Raw genomic sequence first — 6,157 nt, forward strand, 5'->3', positions numbered from 1 at the left:
CACAAGGGGCTAAACATAGAGTGGACAAATAAGGACAGACAAAGGGATTAAGTCGATTACATCGACCCCAGTGCGTAACTGGTACTTAATTTATCGACCCCGAAAGGATTAAAGGCAAAGTCGACCTCGGCGGAATATGAACTCAAAACGTAACAGCAGACGAAATACCTATTTCTTTACTGCCCACAAGGGGCTAAACATAGAGGGGACAAACAAGGACAGACAAACGGATTAAGTCGATTATATCGACCCCAGTGCGTAACTGGTACTTAATTTATCGACCCCGAAAGGATGAAAGGCAAAGTCGACCTCGGCGGAATTTGAACTCAGAACGTAACGGCAGACGAAATACCGCGAAGCATTTCGCCCGGCGTGCTGACGTTTCTGCCAGTACGCCGCCTTATCTATCTATCTAATCTGTGCCGGATTTGGGCAATAGGTCAAACAAGTGCAATATAAGCCTGCAATCCGCGGGGAAATTCTGCATAATTAAAAGGTAGATTATATTCTCAACTTCTCGTGTAAACTTTTAACAAGCTATTCTAAGCTTCATAGATATTTAGGAGCAGAGTGGATTGCATAAGTGATATGAAGTATTATCATAAATATGACTAATTTTTAATTTTTAAATCTTTTTTTTTTAACTTTCTCCTTCCGTTATTAAAAGAGGTGTGTGCCGAACATTCAATACAAATATGTGTGTGTGTGTGTGTGTGGAGGCGCGTGGCTTAGTGGTTAGGGCGTCAGCATTATGATCGTAAGATTGTGGTTTCGATTCGTGGACCGGGCGACGCCTTGTGTTTTTGAGCAAAACACTTCATTGTAATATTTATTGTGCTTTTAATTAATAATTTTTTCTATATGTGACAGTGGATTTTCATCGATGAGTTCATGAACTTTGGTTCTTTTCCCTAAAACTATATATTTATATATATATCATTATAAATATACAGGGATTAGCAATTGAGTTGCTTCTCCTGAACTACTGAACTACTTGGCAGAATTGTTAATTATTAATTCTATTATTAATTGACGATTCTCTGCCCTTATTCTTGTATATATATATATATATATATATAAGGTTGAGGAGGGTATTGAATTTAACCAGTAAGTGCTGTATACCGACTAGTTTTGCCCCAGTCGTTGTATGAACAGGATTGGGGATTATAAGTCGTGTATTAGCGTGTGTATATGTAAATATATAAAAATAAAAAGATAAAGAGAGCAATGGATAGGGTCTTACAGCTGTTTCTGGGAAGATCCAGTATGTATGCATACATGCATGCATGCATGCATACATACTTGCCTGTATGCATGCACGTGCGCGCACACACACACACATACATACATACATACGAAGCTATACGCATACATAATTTGCATGCGTATTATACGCAAACATCACCATATTTTATAAATCTCTCTCTCTATATATATATATATAAAACTGAGTGCATGCGTTTTAGGCCGTTAAACATGGTCTAGAAAAACCAAAGACAACACGAGACTTCTTTTCAAAAATACACAGGGATATTCCGTTTTCAACTGGATGTTGTAAAGCATCCACTCCCGTGCTGCATCGCTTGAATCAAGATTACAATAATGAATCGTGAGTTTCCGCCCTTGCACCATGTTCGAAAGTTCAAATCTAGGTGAAGTAGAATTTGCCTATCAGCATCTCTGAATATTATCTCTTATCGCTTACTTGTTTCAGTAACTGGACTACGGCCATGCTGAAGCATCACCTTGAAGAGATTGTAGTCGACCGAATCGACCTCAGTTCTCTTTTTTTTTTGGGGGGGGGGGGGGGGGGTTAAAGCCCGGTACTTATTTTACCAGCCACTTTTGCCCAATCTCTACGTTACAGGAACGTAAACAAACCAGCATCGGTTGTCAAGCGATGCTAGGGGTCAAACACAAGGACAAACTCAAATACCTACCTACCGACCTACATATATATATATATATATATATATATATATATATATATATATATATATATATATATCTATATATATATATACAAATACACGCACACACACACACACACATGATGGGCGTCTTTCGGTTTCTGTCTGCCAAATCCGCTTAAGGCTTTGATCGTCTCTCTGTCTGTCTCGTTGTCTGTTTGTCTCTTTCTCTCTCTCTTACACACATACATGTATGTACGTATGTATGTATGTATGTGTGTGTGTGTAGATACATATATGTATGTATGTATGTATGTATGTATGTATGTATGTGTAGATATATGTATATATGTGTTTGTGTGCATGCGTGCCGGAGGAGCGGTGCATTTAATGAAAAGCAGGAGTTTGAGCTGAAACACTTGTTTTACTTTCCGACTTTTCTTAATCGTGTGGACAATCGGAGCCGCGAAACTCTGAGTTACGATTTAAGATGCTTCAGCTTCTCATAAAACGTATTGAGCACTTTTTGCCAGCGTTTGTAAACACAAACATTTACTAATTCACACACACACACACACACACACACACACACACACACACACACAATTATGCGTAGAAGAGAAAAGGCACTTATTAGATACATGAGTATGTTTCTGTGAGCATTTAATTAATTAGTGATTAGTCTTAGTTCTAATTAGAATTAAAAATAAAATTAAACGAGCTCTTTCGGATAGGAGGGAAATCTCAAAATAAATGTTTAAATATGGAAAAGATGTGTGTGTGTGTGTGTAAGACACTTAAGATATCTCGAAACGAACACTTCATAAATAGGACTTTACTTCAGTCCCAGACACTTTTTTGCTTGCAGATGTTTATAACATATTTCTCTTTTACTTGTTTCAGTCATTTGACTGTGGCCATGCTGGAGCACCGCCTTTAGTCGAGCAAATCGACCCCAGGACTTCGGGACATAAACACACCAGCATCGGTTGTCAAGCGATGTTGGGGGGACAAACACACACACACATATATATATATATATATACATATACATATATATGACGGGCTTCTTTCAGTTTCCGTCTACCAAATCCACTCACAAGGCTTTGGTCGGCCCGAGGCTATAGTAGAAGACACTTGCCCAAGGTGCCACGCAGTCGGACTGAACCCGGAACCATGTGGTTGGTAAGCAAGCTACTTACCATACAGCCACTCCTACGCCTACAGGGTTTACTTGTCCAGAGCCGGACTTGCTAATCATAAGACTTCGTAACGACATTCATTAAGTGGAAAGGTGGTCTTCTTAAATAATATAAAAATAAAATAAAATACTAAAAAAAAACTGGCAACAATTACTGTACAGAGATGCTTTGATATGTGTATGTTTGTATTTGCTTGCATGCTCGCTGGAGGAGTGGTGTATTCAAGGAAAAGCAGGGTTTCGAGCCGGATCTCTTGAGGTGAGGACTTACATATGTCTTCGGCTTTAGAGTCTGACGAGACGTTCACAAGCTAACGCCATTGTGGATGCTGAACCATTGGTCACTCTATAACCGGACATCAGCTCAACACAACTTATAAATACATCACTGCTCTCTGCTTTAGAGCAGTGGTTCTCAACCATTTTAACTCGGGGTGTGGGATTCTCATAGCCATTTGATGTTTAAAAGTCTCCTTTTATGTTTTTATGATTGAATATTGTTAGGAATTGTATTTTTAAAAAAATGGTTAAATATTTTGTGTATTGAGGCAGCGAACTGGTAAAAACGTTAACACGCCGGGCGAAATGCTTAGCGGTATTTCGTTTGTCTTTACGTTCTGAGTTCAAATTCCGCCGAGGTCGACTTTGCCTTTCATCCTTTCGGGATCGATAAATTAAGTTCCAGTTGCGTACTGGGGATCGATCTAATCGGCTGCCCCTCCCCCAAAATTTCGGGCCTTGTGTCTAGAGTAGAAATATAACTAGATTATTGCCCATAAATTTTGACAACAAAATCGTGTATGGCCCTGCAAGAGATATAAGGACCCAGGTTTAGACTATGCTTCTTTTTCGTATATATATATATATATATATATATATATATATATATATATATATATATATATATATATTTATATATATATATAATGGATCTTTTTTAAAGCGGGGGCCACATTTTTCATTAACGAAACACTTTGAAACTTGGAACACTGGTAGAATGTGTCATATAAAACATCTTTTTCTCTTAGTCTTCTTAAAAAAAAAAGAAATCCCTAAGTTATTTCAGTAACTGGACTACGGCCATGCTGAAGCATCACCTTAAAGTTGTCGTATTTCTGTAATTTCAAATGAAATAAATTCGAATACAAAAATATTTTTCTGTTCTATAACACAAAATAGATAAGTATACGAAGTTTGAAAGTCTTTCGGTACCAAAAACACTACGTAAAACATTAATGAAAAATGTGGCCCCCGTTTTAAAAAAGATCCTATATAATTGATGATGGAAATGGAAAATGGATTTAGTACAAATCTTTATTTAACGTGACGATCGTTTTGACCCATGTCGCAGCTGTCCCTTACAGGTAGGACATTGTGCATCTAGTTGTGTTGCATCGAGTAGTGAAGTCTGAGTTTCCTCAGGTGTTCGCTATAAAGGTATATCCTGCTAAATATACTGAGTTCCTCCAGGCATGTTATACTCTCTCGTAATACTATGAGACGGGTCGTAGTCGAAACGATCGTCGAGTTAAATAAAGATTCGTACCAAATTCATTTTCCGATTCCCTCATCAATTATTAACCAAACGAACACTGCGGAATTCCTGACGTAGATTCATTGAAAATTATACCGTAACTGTGGATGACATCAGGTAGCCCCAAACGATGAATATACTTTAATCGGCATACTAATACCCAAAGTCCAAATAATTACTTATATATATGTGCGCGCGTGCGTGTGTGTGTAAAATTCGATCAGAGGTTGCGTTAACCTCCTGAGGGGATGGTTTTATCCAAGGAAATACTGGTTCAATACCTAGTGGTCATCATCCCTTACAGCTGTTTCAATTAATACTCAGTGAATATTAATTAAATATTAAATTCATATGACATGAACATGATATCTTCAGAGGGGGAAAAAATATACCCTTGGATGTACCTTTGGGTAGGCTTACAAAGAATAAGTCTGAGGGTTGATTTGTTCGATTAAAAGCGGTGCTCCAGCAAGGCCGCAGTAAAATGAATTATCTATCCATCTATCTATGTGTGTGTGTATAAGGATAAGATCGATATATAAGATATCGATCTTATCAAGTGGCCAGCATGGGAATAAAAACCTTCAAAGGTAATAATTATTTTAAATCATGTGTGGTTTTAGAGTCAAGTTTTGACTGCTATTTCCAGCGTGGTGGTATCTCTTAGATACCCTAAATTATAATTATATATATATATATATCTTTATGGCTATTATGGTCATTTTACCTTTTATGTGGTAGTAAATAAAGTGTATGTAATGAAGTAAAGTGCGGCTGTATAAAGTTATAGATGATGGGATGCAGGTAAGAAGATGAACAACTGAGGTGTTTCCAGTTTCGTATTACTACTTCCTGGCAACTAATATGACGTCACAAAAGTCAATGCCAGAGCGTGCATCAGCAGGGATGATGAGGGGAAACTTACAAGTAGTAGTAGTAGTAGTAGTAGTAGTCGTTGCCCTTTCTCCACCACCACATAGATATAGATACAACAATTGTAGTAGATGTCTGTGTTGACGTATCGAACTGATACAGTAGTAGTAGTAGTAGTATCTCCACTATCACGCCACACTGATATGATGGTAGTAGTGGTGGTGGTGGTGGTAGTGGTGGTGGTGCAAGGCTCTGGATGAATGTATCTCATGTTATCAGGATTGGCAATCACAAGAGGGCGATAACGGAATTAAAGAATCAATGTGGGTAGAATATCCCGAGAGAGAGAGAGAGAGATGGGGAGGGGGAGATAGAAATAGAGAGAGTGAAAGTGAGTGTGAGAAAAAGAGTGAGTGAACGGAACGGCGTGAGATGACGGAATCAGAAAAGAGAGGAATCGCGGACAAGCAATCATGAGAATATGATCGAAGGAATAGCAGAATAGTGGAATCGATCGATTTTGTTTATAAGAATCGATCACCTGAGACAAACAACAGCATAAAGAAAAGAATCGATATATAGTAGAAATCATATAGTAGTAAAGAAGAGTTGAAGTGACAAGCGCAGTAGCTGTTGTAG

The sequence above is a fragment of the Octopus bimaculoides genome, chromosome 23, assembly GCF_046866305.1.
Source record: "Octopus bimaculoides isolate indiv1 chromosome 23, ASM4686630v1, whole genome shotgun sequence".
NCBI lineage: Eukaryota > Metazoa > Mollusca > Cephalopoda > Octopoda > Octopodidae > Octopus > Octopus bimaculoides.